At 44.6% G+C, this 19992-nt stretch overlaps 1 protein-coding gene across 7 annotated transcripts in view; it reads left to right on the top strand.

The window, feature by feature from the left end:
• The window catches only part of LOC119010800 (disco-interacting protein 2 homolog C), a 158864-nt gene that overhangs the window by 57978 nt on the left and 80894 nt on the right, over window positions 1–19992 (top strand). The gene's annotated exons all lie outside the window — the stretch shown is intronic.

Here is a 19992-nt window from a genome sequence, read left to right as displayed (position 1 = left end):
AAATCCAGTCATTTTTTTCTTTTGAAAAAACATTAATTTGCCAATTCCAGTTCCTCAAATGTCACAGTTTTCTTCGTCAAACATTTTGGCGCGTTGGTCGGACAGAACGAGAACGATTACAGCTCAAGTTTCTCACCAATAAAAAAAAAACCCTTTAACTCAAAATATCCCTTCTGTTGAGTTTGTTAAGGTTGAGGGGAGTTCTGGGTAATGCAGTCTTTGAAGTGATATTGAGTTGTTTGAAAATGCTCTGATTTGTTTTTGGTTAATGAGCAAATTGGAGGATAAAACTCAAGAATGTCTCTTTTATATATTTGGAAGGAAAAACTGAACCAGACTGTTTCATCTCAGCCAAACAACAGAAGTTTGAAATAAAAGTGATGTGAAGAGACACCTGCAGTGTGTGTGTGTGTGTGTGTGTGTGTGTGTGTGTGTGTGTGTGTGTGTGTGTGTGTGTGTGTGTGTAATTGGAGGGCTCTGCTGTAATAACGGCTGTTCGATGGCAGCAGGCCGGACAGGAAACATCCCGTCCTGCACGCTCTCGGCCGCCCTGTCCTCCCTTCACACATTCACTAACTGACAGTCGCTGATAAGAAACTCTTAGAGGTCTGCTGTGTGTGTGTGTGTGTGTGTGTGTGTGTGTGTGTGTGTGTGTGTGTGGTCCACGCTGTCTTATTTCAGCTGACACCTGTCTTGAGTGAAGTGTTCACTTCCTCAGTTGCAGCTCTGGAGTTTTGAGGTCGCGTTCAGTGTCACGTTGGTTTACTCATGTTTATTTTAGTATCATTACTGAAGGAGGATTCAGGATTAATTCACACTCACTGCTTCTGAAAAATCACATGATGACGGACGTGATCCTGACTTTGGAGCCATAAACACAAAGACGTAGTTCCAGATTTGACTTTATTTTAGCAGAAAATGCTCTGAAGAAATCCTAAAAGTGTTTTAGTGAATATGGAAATGAGTGCAGCATAATTGCTAGAAGCAAATAACAGAAAACAAACACATTATAAAGGGACCTGAATAAAAAAAATCCTATTTTTCTTTCTGAGTAAATTATTGGAAAACTGTTTTGTTGGGAAATGGACGTGATAGAAACGTTTGAATGAAGCGTGTAGCCAGAGGAACACGATTTATCCGATCTTATTGAATTTTGTAACATATAAAGTTGTGAACAAGAACACAGGTGATATATTAAAGTGGAAACAGGCATGTTTTCCCTGTAGTGTTAGTTTTGGGCGCTGCTGTTGTTACGAACATGGCGACCTCTAGCAGCCTGGCTCACCAAACAGAGAAGAACTGTAAGAATTGGAGCCAGAAACGCTGATCTCAGGTCTGTGAAAGGACAAATATGAACAGCCGGTTCGTATTAATAAGCAGGCAGAGTTTGTTACTGACTGATCTCCTGGGAAGAATCCCGTCAACACATGTCAGCAGGGGATCAGAGTTTGACACGACACCGGGGCGCTCGCTCTCGTTTCACCTCGGTGTCCACCACTCTCCCTCTTCGCCTCTGAGAATATTCTCGTCTTTTGCAGTGGTTGTTCCACCTTTACCTGGAGATAGTGACCGGGGAACGTGACGCCTCTTGCAGAGACTCACAGGGAAATGATCTCTGCGTGGACGGTGCCACTAAACTGTGACGTCCATATTTACTCCAGAAGCCTAAACAACATCTGCTGACGATTAAATGTGTTGCTAACCAGCATGCTAGTAGCTAATAGCTCACCAGCAACTCTTCTCCCGTTGGACATTTAAAATGCATTAATTTGGCAACATGAGAATATTTCTTAGGCCAAATGTTTCTTTGTGTCTGTATATATGTCGTGTTTGTGTCGTGCAGTGTGTCCTGTGTGGTCGGGATGGGCGTGAACGGCGTCTGTCAGAGATTTAGGTCAGATGGAGGAGCTGGGGGGAATACTCTGGAGATCAAATAACGGATGAAAGAGACGGTGGTGTAAAGGTGGAGTCACGGCAGACAGGAGGAGGAAACACACAGTAGGTCAGGCTGTCAGAGAGAGAGAGCGAGCGTGGAGATGAACCCGTCTCCACAGCAGCAGCAGCAGCAGCAGCAGCAGGAGGAGGAGGAGGGGGAGGATTTCTGCTCCAGCGTATGTTAGTGCTGTTTTAGACGACATGAAAGATTGATGGAGATGAAAGAGGCCGGCTGGTCGTCTGGGTCGGACGCTCTCTGACGGAGGCCGCCGGAGTCCGAATGTACAGACTGACAGATATACAGCACGCAGAGGAAGGTACGATGAAAGAGAGAACGCTCCGTGTCCGGGTCGGATTTACAAGTTGTGTCTCTGATGTATCCTGTTGCAGCAGCTTTAGTTCCACTAATGACGTGCAGTGAAGTCACTCGACTGCACTGGTCAGCAGTGGAGGAAGGATTCAGGTATTATGAAAGAGTATCTTCACTTCTGGTGAGTTGTTTCTTAGATGCTTTAGTATTCAACTTTCAAGGAAGCAGTTAGCTGAAACCTCGAGGCTTCAGATCCGTTTATCCATCCATCTCTGGTGACTGCTCATCCTTCGTGGGGTCGAGTCGTTGGAGAGATTTAGACGTTATGTTCCAGTTCTTCAGCTGTAACGGAGCGTCTGACTCCCTTTGGGCTTTTGTTTTTTTTGATCTGTTTCCCGTCCTCGCATCAACAAGTGAGCTCGTGGAGCTACAGTCTGCAGGCGCAGCTGTTCCTCGAGGTGGATGACAGAAGAGGATTTGCTCCGGTGTTTTACAGTAGTAAGCAGAGCGCTGCATTATCTGCATACCGCGAGTTCCTCCGCCAGTCTGTCATCGCGTTCCCTTCAGAGGGACCACCTGCTGAGGAGGAGGAGGAGGAGGAGGAGGAGGAGGAACTGAGGTTTTTATCCATCATCTTCCACTGGAGCGGCTCAGACTGCTGTTGCTGTTATGATCAACATTAGTTCGACGTGACAACGAGGGCAGAGAGGTCGGAGAGCTGAAGGCTGTAATCTGTCTGAACTGCTGGTTGGCTTTTTATTGCAGGACTCATTCTTTTAGTCTTTAAATCTTGAATCCTCTAAATGTCTTTTTCCTCGTACTCCTTCATGCTTTTCCCTCCCTTTTCTATATTAATTCAAGCTTCTGACCACGACTGCGTTGACGCCCCTCATGTGTTTACCACATATCTGTCCGCATGCTTTTGGTCATGAAGTGTACGTCGCCCGTCCCTCTCAAACACTCCCGGTTATCTCCTCTGGCTTCAGCGCTGCAGTGGTTTCTAATCTCGTCTGGTGTGACGGAGCGCTGGCTGCCTGGAGAGGAGGCGTCCTCCTCCCTTGATAACACCTCCACCTCTGGCCTTCTCCTCCCAAAGCAGGCCGAGAACGAGCAGCTGCCGGCCCTGAGCTCTGAAAACAGATAAGCTAGGCTAACGATTTAGCTCGGAGGGTCCAGATTTTAAAGATCGCACCTGGGTTTGACTTCACCTGCTGCTTGATAAGGTGGCGTCTTACAGTTAGGATTTTGTTTTAAGGCACAAGAGCTAAGCTAGTGTAGCTTGGCGAGCTTCCACTTTAAGATTTAGATAACACGGTGAACTATGAGGACAAAATCTTGTATCTCTGATTGCTAATGCATGCTAGCTTGGATACAGCAGCTCTGAAAGTGAGTTCTGCCTTTAAAGAATGGACCAAAGTTTTGTTATTTCAGACAAACAAACATAATAATGGCACATTTAGCATTTATCCTGTTTCTGGAATTAGCTTTCTACAGTTTTTTGCCAGTTTTGGCGCATGAAATCTGCAAAGTAACGAGTAACTTAAGTTATCAAATAATTGTAGTGACTGAAAAGTAAAATATTTGCCTCTAAAATGTACAGGAGTGGAAATATAGAGTAGAAGAAAACTGTAAATTGACTTTAAGCAGTTTAAGATTGAGCTCCAGTACAGCACCTGAGTAAACAGACTTTCATCTGATCACTGATGCACCGACTCATGAAATGGCAATGAGTGACTGAATAAATATAACAAAACAAAAGAAAAAAGACAAGAATCAGATACCCGACAGTCATTCATGCTAACAAGGCCGTCGTTCCCGCTCCGAGCTTCAACCTTCAGGTGGTTTCTGAGCGCGGCTGCTGCCGGCGGGCGACCTTGTCGAGGCCGTCGCAAATTGATTTTCTGCTCCGCTTCATTCCCTCCTGATGCCGGAAGCCTTCAGATGGGCAGATTCAGCTGCTAACTGCAGCTAGCAGGAGCTGATCTCTCCTCTCTCAGCCCACAACCGGCCGTCACACTGCAGCAGGTGAATCTGATGCTGCGTCACGCTGCCGCAGCTGAAGGAGACGGAAGGTCGACGTTTGTGGCCGCAGGGCTTCATTTTACCGCCAGCTGAACTAAACTCACTGACTTATTTTATTCACAGGATAGTTTAAACCCACCTGGATTCTACCTTCTGAAAGGAATTATGACACAGTTTTATTATTTTTTATTGAAATCATATGAGAGCAGGAAACATAAAACCTGATTTAACAGCCCTCTGAAAAAACAGAATTGCATTTTCTTTACGTTTGTACATTTAAGAAACATTTGAAATTGATTGATAATAGATAGAAATCATTTTGGAGTGATTTATGCACATGGCTGGTTCCTTCACTGAGTTATATTTAAATCTACGTGACGTGAGCTGCGGTGAAAAGTTACCTCGGGATCAAACCAGCGTCTAAATTGTTCTGTTAACTTCAGACTCAGGCGGAGCTGCTTCCTATCACGGAGCGTAAGTGATTCTACAAGACTCATTACAACTTTTTCGGTGCGCCGGCACTGCCAAGGTGTCGTCCTTCGTCGAATGAACTCTTAATCATGTCGCGGATAAATGAGAGAGCGTGATTAGAGTTGATGAGGAGGAGCAGAGGAGCAGATGAGGACAGGAGGGTTTTTATTTTATTCCTCCCGTGTTTCAGACATCAGAGTCGCCGTCTGACTGCTCATCGGACGTCGGCCCGAACTCTCTCATCAAAACACACACTGAGCATTTATAATCCGCTCAGTTACTGTTTGGATCTCTCTCTCTCTCCGCCGATGTTTGAGGCGTCCACGCTCTTTGCCCCCGGTCACCGTCTGACATGATCGGAGGCTCAGATAGTGTTGGAGTGAATAATGTAAACACTGGTGTCAGGCACCATGTTTTTTATTTTTTTGGCTGGTAAAAATGTGTCTCTCTCTTCTCGACAAACACTGAGACGCTGAATAGAAAACAGTTAAAAAGCTGAAGCTGTGCAGACGTCTGGAAGGTCACCTGGGTGTCAGCTCGACGTCCTCCAGGGAAGTCCTCGCTCCATCAAAATATGATGTTACCTGAGGCTCAGCCGGCCGTTCTGTATCTGCACAGTGTGTGTTCAGCCGTGTTACACGTCCTCAAGCCTGCAAAATAAAAAGTCAACACAGTCTAAAAGCAAGAAGTCGATAGCAGCGTTTATATTCCACGTTTATGTTCCAGTAATCAGACTGATGACCAGTGTGAGTGAACATCGCCTCATGTGGCGGAAACATTAGATGCTGATGATGCTTCCAGACTATGTTGATAATTGATTCATGATTTCAGTCACTTTTCAAACAAAAGTGAGTTACAGGTTCCTGCTAAACTCTTACAGAAATGCCTGAATATCACGTTAGACGACATTATCATTGCTCATAAACCGTGCTGGTTGATGGATCGCAAGTTAGCAGTGTTGAGTTATTTGACCCATTTTCTCCCGCTGTAAACCCCAAATACCTCTGAATTCTTAGAAACCAAGTCCTCTTTGTCGGTATGTTAAAGCTGGTGCCACATTGGGCTGATTTAACTTCAGTAAATCTCCCAAATATCAGCCTGCAACAGCTCCAGGTGGATTTTCTTTTCAAATTAAAAGCACAAAGATGCTCTTAAAGCTGTTCTATATTCAGTAATGTGGAAAATACTGCATGACGTCACATCATCTGTGACATTTGTTGCATGTTCTCCCCTTCTCTTTATTTCCTGTCATCTGCCATGACCATGTTCATTCAGTCTTCTCTCATGTCGTGTTTCTCCTGATGTATCTGAGTTGTTTATAACTGAGATAAACGAGAGAACGTCTCCTCCGCTGTGTGAGGTGTCGTCTTCAGGCGTCTTCCAAGTAGAACAAGTACATCTGTTCCCATGTTCGAGGACCGCTGGGATCTGCAGGAGTGAAGTGGATAGATGTAATGTAATACAGGGTTTATGGCAGAACAATGCCGACAGTTTCCTCCTCTGTTCTCCTGGTTGTACCTTGAACACGGATCGCTTCACTCCTCTCGAGTCCTGCGACAAAAAGAAAAAAAAAACAAAAAACTGGAGCTGCTGACGGAGCTCGACACCAATTTGCCTTCGCTGTGTTTCTCCAGTCGCCCCCCCGGGAGGGTTAAAACCCTCCAGGGTCCAGTTTCAGATATGCTGAGAGGGCAGGGAGGGATAGCAAACAGCCTGCTTTTCAAAAACACAGTTTGCTGTGCTTCAAGGACAGTAAGTGGTTGCATTTTAAAGTATTTGAGTGTGAGCAGAAACACAGTGGAGCAAAAAATCAAATCCAGAGCGATTCAAAAGGAAAATATCAGATTCTTGAATGAGAACAGAAAAGGCAAAACGGTGGCACAGTCTCATCCTCCAGCAGAAGTTAAGATACTGATTCATCTTGTTTCCTCCAGTACAGTAACAGAGTTCAGGCTCTGACATGGACTCAGAGTATCAGAGTAAAAAGTCTCCCTCTGAAGGATGTTTGTGCTCAAAGCTAACTGTAGCTCACGTCATATTAACAGAATTCAAAGACTATTAGAGTTAAAGGTAGAATCAGTAGGATTTTGTCCCAGCTGTTCCTGAACGCACCACAGAGACAGTTGCTTGTTGAGTCTCGTTCCCAGGACGTCAAATAGACACATGTTGGGTTGGTAAAGCGTCCCGAGCAGCAACAAAGAGAGAAAATCAGAAACTCTCTGCAGATACGAGACACTAACACGCCTTTTCTCCACATTCCAGCCTCCCTCTCTGTCTGTTTACGGCTTCTTACGGCTTTTACGTCTTTGTCTCGTCTCGCTGCGTCTGATTGGTCCACATCAGTCTGCTGATGTTGGGAAGACGGCGTGATGATGCCACATAAAAACGAGCCTGTTTTGAAAATGTGAGGCGGAGAGAGTAAAGTACAGATACCTGACAGGTTCTGAAGCACCGCCTCTCTCTCGCCACACACTGTTTAATGGAGTATAAACTCGTCTTTATAGACTGGAGACTTCCTGTTCGCTGACTGCAGCCGCCGCCACATTTCTTCTCGACATTGTGTGCTGCACAGACGCTGTTGTTGAACGTCACGTTTGCAGTCAGTGTTTGGTTTGTCCGCTCTGGGCTACTGTACTGTAGAAAAACAAGTCTCACTCTAAAGAATCAAAAAACACAACGATTCTTCCATGAAAGATAATTAAGAATATTGTGTTTCCTTCCACCCAATAAATCCTCTTAAATCAAAGCACTGAACCTTTAACTGCACACAGGTGATCATGTTTGTTCTTGTCTGTATTTCTCTTCTCCTGTAGATGTTTGTAGATGATCTGCCTACATTTGATATTTCAAAGCACGAACAAAAATCTAATTGAAGAGCCAAAAAAACATAAATCAGTCACAGCGGACGAACAAAAGGAAACGTGAAACTAGAGCAGCAGAAATCTGATAAAGAGGAGAAGAAAGAGGAGAAAAGAACCATTGTGACAAAACCACCGACGACAATAACCTGCACTGTGTGTGTGTGTGTGTGTGTGTGTGTGTGTGTGTGCGTGCGTGCGTGCGTGCGTGCGTGCGTGCGTGCGTGCGTGCGTGCGTGCGTGTGTGTGTGTGTGTGTGTGTACAGCCGTTGTGTGTCTAAAATAGGCAGCGGTTGATGTTAATTTGACGCTCGCCGGCCTGTTGTTACCGTCTGAACCGCAGGATGTCAAAATAAAGTTTTTTTTTCATGATGTTTCAGAGTAAAATGAGAGGCTGCTCTGTTTTCTGTGTCCCTGTGGGATTATGGGAAATGTAGGCTGTTGTTAAAAGTCGTCCCACCAGCATTTACCTCCTCAGTTAAGTGATGGGAGGAGAAGACTGAGGTCAGTGTGTGTGTGTGTGTGTGTGTGTGTGTGTGTGTGTGTGTGTGTGTGTGTGTGTGTGTTTCTGTTTTAACATGTCATCACCTCAATGCAGAAGTGTGTGTATGTTTGTCTTAGCATGAGTGTGTGTGTGTGTGTGTGTGTGTGTGTGTCTCAGCAGGATGTCTGTGTCCTGACTCGCTCGGCTCCTCAGTTCCCTTCTGCCCCCCCTTTTTTTTATCCCAGCTTCCTGTTTTCACACACATGTAACACACAGATACAGAAACACACACCTGGCTGCTGTGGAGCTGGAAACAGGAGACGCGGAGGCTTGTCGAGGCCGCTGAAGTTCTCAAACAACACGTTTTTATTGTCTCGACAGTCAGAAAAACAAGTCGTGTCACAAGAAAAAAAACTCCAATCAGCAGAATACATGTTAAAGAAGTTAAAGCTGGATGTTTCTGTAGGTTGTTTTATCTGTTTCTGTCTCGTCACCACGCTGTGTTCACGCTCTGCTTAGATTTAGGCACAAAAGCAGCTCGGTTAGTGTTTCAGAAAACATCACGGTTTGTCTTACTGTACCAGTTTTGGTCACCAGATGTCGATGGTTCAGCCTCCTGTGCAGCGTGTCTGTTTATGATGCTACAAAACGCCTTGAACTCTCCCCAGCTTGCATGAAAATGGATGGAAATGTCTGCAGGTGTGCTTAGAAACACTGAGTGATGCGACTTGAACTGCAGTCGGCTGTTTAACGGTCTTGCTGGCTGTAATCACCTCCACCTCTTTATGGGACAGTCAGCTAATAAGCATGTAACGTGAAGGTGATACGACACGTTTGGTCCAGATGTCAACCTTCGACAGACGTTTGCTGCCAACATTTATGTCCTGGAGAATGAGTCGCATCATTTGTTAGTTTTGAGCTTCACTTTTTACACGTTTCATGTTAAAACAAAAGAAAGAAGGGGAAAAGAATAATAACGGTCGATATGAGTCATACATGTGTACATTTTCCCAGAATTTTAGACATTTAACAGATTGTTGTCACCAGGAAAAGGTCCGTTTCTCCTTACGAGTTTGAAAACGCCTCGATGTGTTTGCTTCAGTCTGAATCCCTGTGTTTTGTACCTTTGTGCCCTTCAGATGTTGTGTTTTCAGATATCGAGGTATTTATGTTGAAGAAGGAAGACGCTCTTTGTCTCACTTGGCTAAAGTCAGAGAGAAACTGTGTTGGCAGGGACGAGGTTGTGATCAGAGTCTCGACGTCACACAAATCACAGGTTCAGTGGTGCTATAATGTCTCTGGTAGATTTATTAACTCAGCAGCTGGAAGTTCCTATAAAGACAAATCGGTCGTTTAAGGCGAGTGAACGAACCTGCGACGCTCTTGTGAGGACGACTGACTCGTACAAGTAAAGGTTCTCCTTCACAGAGAAGCTGCGGACTATAACAGCCGGATTTTCGGTGAGGAGACGGAGGCAGGTGTCGTGCACGGTCGCGTCTCGCTGCAGTTAAATACGACTGTGTGATCAGTGGTTTGCTAATTTGAAGTCGTCTCAGCTCCGAGCAGTGAACCGTCAGCTGTAATGAAGAATTAGGTTAAAGTTGAGTGTTTTTCTCCTCCGGTTACATTCAGCAGCACGTCCTCATTATATCACCTGCCGGCTCTTCCCTCCGACTGCGCCTTCAGCAGAGGGAGGCGGTCGCTGCGGTGATTTATAAAGATAATTTGACTTCATCTTTACTGTGTTTATCTTTGCTTTATCTGGTCTTTCGCTACTGATTGAAAAAAAAGTGTACTTGTTAACGACGAAGGTGTAAAGTAGCTGCACTGCTACATGTGATTAGAAGAAGTCTCCAACCTTAGTTATAGATTTTATAAACAGGAAACAATACAGAAACATATGTTCATTCATTTGAAAAGACTTTATTTACACCCTCGACATGCAGACAAGCTCGGGGTGCATGCTAACGCTTTTAGCTCAGCAGCTACAGTGAAGATTTCGGCTTATAAACGGGTGAAGATGACGTCTTCTCAAATCAACTTGGGATCTCGGGGCTTTTGGAGACCTGGATCACACTGGACGAGCTCGATGGAGAAATTTTATGATTTAGGGTCAGAAGTCACACAGACGCTGAGAACTGTAAATCAGCCTCTCGTCCCTCAGCTCAGGTTGTCATCTCTTCACCTGAATAATAAAAAAAGCATCACATACAGGGAGCAGAGAGCTGTTGGCTGCGGCGGGAAGCTGAGCGATGGTGGAGCAGAGTGGAAACGCCACCTGTTGAGGCGACGCCGACGTCGCTGACGACCGTCTTACTCTGCAGCCGATTGTGTTTTCTTACAGAGCTGATGGAAGCAGTCTGCAGCTCATCAGTATGCGTCCGGGTTTTTTTTTTTTGTGGTAGACGAGGCTGGAACATGTTGCTGTGGTGAACGCATCACAAATCATCAATGCTGCTCTCTCTCTCTCTCTGTTACTGCTTCTTTCTTTTCCCCTCTCACCTCGATCGATCAGCCCGATTTTTTTTTTTGTCTGAGCATGAAATGGACCAGCTGCTGTGAGGCGAGTTGTTAAGGTGGGGAGTCACGGTGTGTGAGTCCGTGTTTGTGTGTGTGTGTGTGTGTGTGTGTGTTTGTGTGTGTGTGTGTGTCTTTTGCTGCATCATTCTCCGCCTCCCCTCTCAGTTGAATTCAATTCATTAGTGTTTATTGGCATGAATGTTACATGAGCTGAGCTGCCAAAAGACCTCGAATATGGCAGCATGGACAAAAAAAACCCTGAAAAATAAAATTACAGTAAATAAAAGCCAAATGTGTTGCACAGCAGCCTCCCCTCCTCCTCCTCCTCCTCCTCCTCCTCCTCCTCCTCCTCCTCCTCCTCCTCCATCCTCTCCCCTCTCCTCTCTTTTTATTTCTTTATCCCTCGCTCCTTCTCTCGGTGCAGCAGTGGCTCATGGGAGAAGCCCCGAGCGACCCTGTGGGATAAATACATTTTCGAAACCCAAAATCTTGACAGATAGGGAAAGAGGTTAACACACACACACACACACACACACACACACACACACACACACACACACACACACACACACACACACACACACACACACACAGCAGGGAGTGTTGGACTGAAGCTGGCAGGAGCCTCCCAGGAATTTTACTCATGTAGAGAATGTAATGAAATCCGAGCCACTCTTCCTCCTCCTCTGTTTCTCCTCATCTTCATCCTCGTGCACCTCATGCACAGCGTTAAAAGGACGGCATGAAAACACACGACACAGAATAAATGGCTTTTAATATCTTCTCTGCTGCCTCATCGGACCGGGAGACCACCTGTTGATGGCTTCTCCTCCTCAGTGGAGATGCGACCGTACAGCGACTCATAATGACCCAGATCTGTGTTTGTAGCTGGCCGGTGACCTCTGGGTTTCTTTTTGGTGAACTCTCACTGTCTTCCCGCCTCCCTTCTTTTTGTAGTGGATGAAGCGTTGACAGCATCAGATCCTGACACGTCAGATATTAAACCTGTTCTTTCAGAGCAGAGCTGCATGACGTGTGGTCATCAGGCCAAACTTCATCGTAAGACGAAGAAATGTATAATGCAAAAGGATCTTATGAATACATCTTTTTAGTGTTTTGTGAATGGTTGTTAGACTACTTGATACCTTGAAGCAGCTTTTACAGTTTCAGTTTTCTGTGCATGAGCTCGAGTGACTCGTTGGAACGACTCGGAGCTGATTTGGTCTCAAGCGACTGATCGCTGCTTTGTGCGCGCTGCAGTTTGAGAATCACTGTGTCAGCAGAACATGTTTTACTGGACGCACATAGGAACCATTTTTGTTTCTGTGAAACGCTGAAAAGAAAAATGTTTTTGTCAGTTTTTATTACAAAACATTTGGTCAGTATGTTTCTTCTGCATCTCTCTCTCTTTTCTGTGTCCGTCTTTATTAGCAGCGTTATCAGTTTTGTTTAGCTTTAATCACATAAAATCACCTGAAAATGAGACTTTTTGTGGAGGCTGGAGTCCAGCTGCCACTGTCTGAAACAGCAGCTGGTTCTGGGAGAGGAGGAGGAGGAGGAGGAGGAGGAGGAGGAGGAGGAGGAGAAGAAGAGGATGGGGAACAGGAGAGAGAGGGAGAGGTGGAGGGAGGAGAGGAAGACGACACACTCCCCTCCATCTCCTCTTCTCATTTCCCTTCACCACAACAAATCCTCAAATCATTTTTTTTTTTTTTTTTTAACTGAGACGAATGAGAAGGATGTGGAGGAGGAGGAGGAGGAGGAGGAGGAGGTGTTGGTCATTTATGGATCTTAATGGGCTCATCTAAATGTAAATGAGCAGTGAGGTGGAGACAGTGTGTCCGTCCGTCTGTCTGCTGCTGGGAAAGCAAAAATATTTAGAAAGAGTCAAATTGTGTTTTTGAGTTTGTTCCAGTTGACTTTAAAGTAGCGAGACTGAGTAACTGAGTGATTTAACATCAGTGACCCGCGACAGCATCAGTTTGGAGAGATCTCTGAAATTACAGTCAGGAAATGACACCATGAAGGTAAAAACTTCCGGTCGAAATATTTTTGCTTTTGAGCCTGATGCTGGATTTGGTAAGGCAGCGGCGCCGTTCAGCTCCCAGATATTAGTAATTAACTGGAATTAGCACAGTTTCTTCAGGGTTCTGGAGCTCTTGGTTGGATAAAAAACTGAATTAAAAGACTTGACCTCTATTTTCTGACACCTTTATGCAAAAAAAACAGTCAGTTAATTGGAAAAATATCATAATATTGATGCAAATAATTATTGGAGCTCTGAATCCGTCTGTCGATACTCTCCGAATGTTGAACACCTCACAGTTTGATGGGGGTGTGCAGCCACCAGCTGCTCTGTTAGCAGGTCAAACAGGGATTTGGTTTGTTGACGTCCACAAACCGCTGCAGATACACAACCACCCACAGTCTCAGAGTGTGAGTCTGTGGGCCGAGGGATTAGCCATATTAGCCATGTTAGATACACACATGTGGCCGGCACAGATGCTGTGGAAACTCAATCTGTACAGTTGGAACGATCGGGGTCACCAGAGGTGGTTAAGCACCAGCTGTGTGTGTGTGTGTGTGTGTGTGTGTGTGTGTGTGTGTGTGTGTGTGTGTGCGTGTGTGCGTGTGTGTGTGAGAAACCTGCTGGTATAACTAAGGGCTTCTGGGATCAGGTCTCAGGAGTTCAGGGTTGCAGGATGACGTCCAAGCTCCGGCCCCGTTGTTTCGCTGGCAGGATTACAGCGAGCAGAAGAGACACGGAGCTTTATTTTTCTGCCTCTTTAAATGCCGTAGCTCCTCAAACATTCAAACTATTTGAAGTTCTTCTCATAATTTGTTCCAGACGAGTTGCTGGTTTTATTACACATGTATAAATAGAGAGAGAGAGAGAGAGAGAGAGAGAGAGAGTAAAGTCAAGGCAACAAGGTGGAGTGAGAGTTAGATCAGTTATCGTCTCCGTCAGGAAAGATTACAGACCAAATGACTCATGATGAATGATTTGAAGTTTGTTTTGCTTGTGAAAACAAAATGTAACAAACATCACAGTGCAGAACCCGACGTGACTGAGATTTGTATCGAAAGACCTCAAGTTCCAGCTCAGCTTCAGAGTTATGAGCTGTGGTTTGACCCGGTTAGAGAACTCAATTGGCGTTTAACTCCATAAATGTCACATCAATCGTGAAATTAAGTTTAATATGATGAGTTTTATTTGGGCCATTTTACCATCCAGCCGTATTTGTTCAGTAGCGCTGCGTTTCTGTTTGTTTCATCCTTGTTTGTAATCGACTCACAAAATAACTGTCACTTATTTACCTCAGTGACTGACTTCCTCCTTTGCTGCGGTAATAACTACTACGGCCACTAGAGGTCGCTGCCTCGTAACGAATCAACAGCATTTAGTTTTTTCTGCTTGATTTCCTGTTTTTTACATACAGCTTTTTACATTTTTTAGAGGGCTGAGTTATCATTTAAAATGTGAGGTTTTTGGACTAATAGGGAAATTATAATTTTGCGATGTTTTGCATCATTTTGCAGCGAGCAGAGAGAGTGATATGCAACAGAGTCTTCAGCCTGAATTAATCCAGGTGTTGTGATTAAGTGCTACTGTGATGAAAGGAAATGACTGAGGAAATGACTGAGCTAAACACCCAAAACAGTGACAGATCTTGGACGACTGTGGGTGTAGGTGTCTTCCTCCCCAAAAATATATATTTATTAAACTTGTTGGTTTTTTCATTGAAGTAAAGAAGCCAAACAAAAGACTGAAAGAACTTTGAAAAATTGGTCAGGAATGTTGAGGTTTGATGATCACCTCTAATAATTTTCTTTTGTCTTTTGCCAGTTGAATAAACAAGATCTCAGTATTTAATCTTCTTCACCATCAGCTCGCCCTGCTGGCCAACTTTCAAACGTCACTCTGAGCAAACCAGAGCTGCTGTTTCACACCCAGTTCCTGTGGTCGCATCAGGCCGTTTTAGTTGTAACGCCCAGAGATTTCACAATTCTGCCGCCACACAGCCGTAAATCATAAAAAGTATTTTTCTTTCATGGCCTCGGTATTAAGTGGAATATACTGAAAGTTGAGCTGCAAAAGGAGAAACGTGTGGGAGCGGTAGGTATATGTCACTTCTTTCCCAGTGTCGTGTGATTTTTGTTTATGGAAGATGACTTTTTGAAATAAATTCTTCCACCCAGACGGCTTCTCCTTCAGCCGTAAAATGATGGAGAACTCTGCCACCACCCTCAGTCATTACGCTGCGGTGAGGAGTGGAAAAGAAAACTCTTTAAAGAAATCCAAAGTTCACATGTCTCTTCTCTGGAAGGTCAGCGTGACGTCCCGGCCGCCCAATTATACAACACAGACGGATCCGAAACTGACAGGAAAAGACGTCTAACGTGTCCTTCAGTTGTGTTTTATTAATCATCTGCCGGCTCTGATCTCCTGTCACACTCCAGAGTCCGACACGAGGCTTTCTTCTTCTGTGGTGGTCTTGTCATATTAATGGTTGCAAGCCATGTTTGATTTGGGCTGAAGCCTGAAGTGTGAACAGCGGTGCATCAAGGTTAAGGGAGTTTCTGTGTTTGGCGCTCGTCCACATGTCGCACAGTGTTGCGAGTCCATTAGCGACAGTCACGCGGTGACTACCGAACAAAGATGAGACGGATGGGGAAGAAAAAAAAAAGAGGAGATGGTTAAAAACAGAAGGAGAGAGTAGATAGAAAAGAGGATTCTGGACTATCTGCTGCAGAGTGAAACCTCAGGAGTGAATCAAAGCATTTAGAGGGAGGAAGCTCCTGAGAGGCTGAGGCAGAAACTGAGCTGCAGTTTTAAAGGCCCGCACTCCTCTCAGATTAAAACCACATTGTTTTAGCAGCACACGCTGGTATTTCCTCTCGGTTGGGCTGCTGGCTGGGTGGAGCACCGGGGGGAACGCGACTGCCTTGCCAAGCAGCACTGCAGCTGACTCTCGGCAGCACATGGAATTACCTCTGCTGCTCGCTCTCGGCGTGCCAGGCAAGAGAGGGCCGGAGGATTTCAGAGAGAAAGTCATCACCGGTCGTTAGGTCCTGGAGGGCTGAAGGGAGCGCTGGTCGACTTTCTCCAAACTCCATCTGTCGCCTGGAATAAAATGTCAGTAAAGTTTTGGCAACTTGAGGTTGGTGAGGAGTGTCGAGGAGGAGGAGGAGGAGAGTCACAGTTTGTGGAGCTGCTTGTGGATGAAATGCCTCAGTAGCGTCAGAGCTGCAAAAAGTTTATGGCTGCAAACTTTTTAAAACTTTTCTTAAGGTCAAGAAAGAAGCCCGAGTAGCTCGAAGGTGCAAGATGTCATATTTTTCCACTAGTTGAATCCATTCTTCATCAGTTAGGAGGGGCGCATACTGACCAGTGCCACTGCTAACTGCTGCTAACTGTGTTCTATACATCCTCCACTGTAGCTGCAGTTAGCTTGTTAGCTCGCTTAGCCGTGCGGCTAGCTGGACTACTAGGGGAGTCTTGATGTTTACACCATTAGCACAGGAGCTTTGGACCAACGATGTAAAGAGATTTTCCGCCATTGGACTGTGCAAACTACATGTCGTAATTTTTAAGATCATGGTCAAAAACCTGTTGTTTTTAGTTGAGATTTTGTCAGATAGTTGGGCAGATATGGAGAGGATACAGAAAGATGTTGATGGATTAAAACTCCACAAAAAAAAACTGTAGATCAAGTTTGATTAAAGGACAGTGAGGTGATGTTGTCTGAACGTCTCTTTCCTGTATTTTTTCGGACAGTCACGCCCAAAACTCAACCTCACATTTCATCTTTGATTTGCAGCTATTTCCACTTCAAAACATGATAAATTAGGCGTAAAGAAACAGCGTGATGGCTCAAAAAGACGAGTCACAGTTCATGTTAATACCCAGAATGCCATTTGGCAGTGAGCAGCATGGCCCTGTGATATCTGATTCACGAGACGCATCAGTTTCAGTGGGCAGTGAGAAGAAGCCAGTCACATCTGAGATCTGAGTGTGAAGAGCTAATGCTGCGTGAAGGTTTAACACAACCGCTGGATTATGTACTCATCTGCATGCTGTGTATCATCTGCTGGGATTAAACTTGCTGTAGTCAAGCCAGCAGAAGAGTTAACAGGTCATTACAGTTGAACCAAAGCAGCGATTTAATCGTAGAGAAACTGGCAGCGATTGTCTCACAGGCTCAGTTTTCTAACCGTTAGCACAACCCTGGTTTAACCTGAACTCACTGAGGCTTTATTTATACAGTGGAAGCTAACTGAGCACACATGTTCTCTCACAGCAACGCCCTGCTTCACTGCTCACATTCAACACAGCGGCTGAGCTGCTTCACTGGAGCAAATGGAGTTCTGCATATTGTAAGAAGACACCGTGAAGGGACGGAAGCTGCTGAGAGACTCAATAGTCTCCATCCACGACCCAAACTCACTGACCAGTTCTACCTAGAACCTGACCGGCACGTGTTGCATCAGGAATCAGCTGCTGTTCCTCTCAGACTCATAACAAATCTGGAACAAGTGAGAACAGTTTACCAACAAAGATATTCCAATAACAAGTGGAATAAACGTGAACTCTTTATATCCTTAAATCTTCCCTCATAATCGATTTCTTCTGTATGGAGAGATGAGTAGTGTGCTTACAATTCAAATAGGAACTGCTGGCAGCTATAATGCAGCCTGACCTGGTTGGTTGTTTGGTTGGTTGGTTGGTTGGTTGGTTGGTTGGTTGTTTTTTTGTTTGTTTGTTTGGTTGTTTGGTTGGTTGTTTGGTTGTTTTTTGGTTGTTTTTTGTTTGTTTGGTTGTTTGTTTGTTTGGTTGTTTGGTTGGTTGTTTGGTTGTTTTTTGGTTGTTTTTTTGTTTGTTTGGTTGTTTGTTTGGTTGGTTGTTCGGTTGTTTGTTTGTTTGTTTGTTTGTTTGGTTGGTTGTTTGGTTGTTTTTTGGTTGTTTTTTTGTTTGTTTGGTTGGTTGTTTGTTTGGTTGGTTGTTCGGTTGTTTGTTTGTTTGGTTGTTTGTTTGGTTGGTTGTTTGGTTGTTTGTTTGTTTGGTTGTTTGTTCGGTTGTTTGTTTGCTTGGTTGTTTGTTTGTTTTTTTGTTTGGTTGGTTGTTTGTTTGGTTGGTTGTTTGTTTGGTTGGTTGGTTGTTTTTTTGTTTGGTTGGTTGTTTTTTTTGTTTGTTTGGTTGTTTGTTTGTTTGTTTGTTTGTTTGGTTGTTTGTTTGTTTGTTTGGTTGGTTGGTCTTTTGGTCTGTTTGTTGGTCACTTGTGTGCTTGTTGTTTAGTTGGTTGTTTTCGCTGGCTAGTCTTTTGGACGGTTGTTCAGCTGATTGGTTGGTTTGTTGGTTCGTTGGCTGGCTGGTTGGTTGTTTGGCTAGTTTGTCAGCAGGATTACACAAAAAAGATCAGGCCAAAAACAATTTTGATTAATTATTGATCCCCAGTGGTTGAAATCAGTCAACAGGAACATTAGAAAATGTGTAGTTCCACACGTGTGCCGATAAATGTTCTGTCTGAGTGGCTTAGAAGCTTTTCTTTTATCCGGAAAATAACAATGTGTGTGTGATAACAAGGTGTATGAAATAGTTCAACAGGGGAATTCTTAATTCTTTTGTACCTCTGGGAACTAAACTCTACTAAAATCATCTTGTATACACAGTGAGAGAGAAAACACCTCTCTGTGCTGTGTTGTACATTTCCTGGCTAACACAGCTGCTCAGCCGCTCTGTTCCCCCCTGAGATCACAGTCAGCTACACTCAGAGCCAAAGTCTGGGTCAACACTTCCTCCTCTTCCTCCGTTTCTCCAGATTGCAGCTGGCGGATGTAATTGAATTAAGGAGGAAACCTTTGGCTGCGGACGCAGCAGAGAGATGAATGTGATCTACACAGGTACCTGTTGGTGTTTGAAATTGGTCTTTGATTTAGTGGCATCTCTTAGGGATTGTGAAATGTTGTTATGTTCTCTTCTCTGTAATGGTTTTGGTTCACGCTGGGAAAGGAGTAGCTGAACATTCGTGTTGTTGTTTAGCCGGTCAGGGAGGACGGATATCTACAACTGGGAGCATCTGTCTGTCAGCCAGCGCAGCACGTCTGCCAAAGAAATCAGGAGTTCAAGTGTTTTGCTTCCAAAGAGTCCAAAGAGTCCTCATTTTTCCGCCTTTTACCTCGAGGCCAAACTCTCAGGCGTTGAAGAGTAAAGAAAAGAAGCCCCGCCAACGCTGATGTCACACCCAAACACATCCATTCCTGTCAAATTGATTTAAAGTCAGTTTTATTTTTGGGCTCTGTGAAACGCGTTTCATCGACTCACCAAGAGGTGACTTCTAACCGGATTGTGAGGTCGTGTTGTTCCCCGTTTGGTACCCAGGGTTTCGTCTTCTTCTGCTGTCAATGTCAGAAGGAACTTTTGATTGTATGTCAGATATTTCATTTTTATTTCTTTTCCAGGATGGTGCTGTATCTGTAAAGTTGATGTGGCTTTTTTAGTATTTTAACACCAAAACTAGCTTGTTGACGCAGGTAAACAAAAAGAAAACCAACTGTCAGCTCACAAAATTCTCTGAAGACGAGCGAATTTACTTCAGTCCAACGCGAAGGACTAAGGACAAGGTGCATTTACTCTCTCTTCTCAGCTTTCAGCAGCACTATGTGGTCTTTCTTAGTGGATAAGATTTCCCCAGTTGTCATATAGACAGTTTAGTTGTTGTTAGATGATTATGGCAGAAAACTATAATTACTTATTCCCAAATCCAGGACACTAAACCGTGAGATTACTTTCTACTGAATTTAGCTGGAAAAATCAGAGATATTCAGCCGGCAGAGAGCCAAACTACCCCGAGGCGGACAGATAACCTTTGTTGTGAATAAGAAAAACTCGGCAGGAAAGAGTTTTTGGCACGCGAACATGTGGTCAGATGTCTTGGCAGATATCACCGTTACGTAGAGCGAATTGAACTGAAGCTTTTATCTCCTTGAGTAGAAAATCGGCCCGACTTGTGAGGCGGCATCGCTTTCCTCTAAACGACGACCCAGACGAGCGCCTGTGGGCTTCATTCACACTCGGTGCATTTTGGGAAGTGTGCGTCTATTTAAAGTCTGTGTGGTCGCTGCTCCTGTGGGTTCCCTCTAAGTAGCTTTTAGCAGCGTTTGATAGGGCTTCCACACACACACACACACACACACACACACACACACACACACACACACACACTCTGTTAAACCCAATAGTCTTACAGGGCATTAAACCCCCATTTTCATTTTCTGTGCAGCAGCTTTTGTTTGAAGGCGTGTGAAATGCACCGGGCTCCCCTGATAACACGGCACTTTGTAGGTTATCGACTGGCAGAGGTCCGAGCTGAAGTGATCTCTATCGGATCTTT

The sequence above is a fragment of the Acanthopagrus latus genome, chromosome 21 (genome assembly GCF_904848185.1).
Source record: "Acanthopagrus latus isolate v.2019 chromosome 21, fAcaLat1.1, whole genome shotgun sequence".
Taxonomy (NCBI): Eukaryota; Metazoa; Chordata; class Actinopteri; order Spariformes; family Sparidae; genus Acanthopagrus; species Acanthopagrus latus.
The sequence above is the reverse complement of the archived record's forward strand: the minus strand, read 5'-3'. Positions and strand labels throughout refer to the sequence as shown.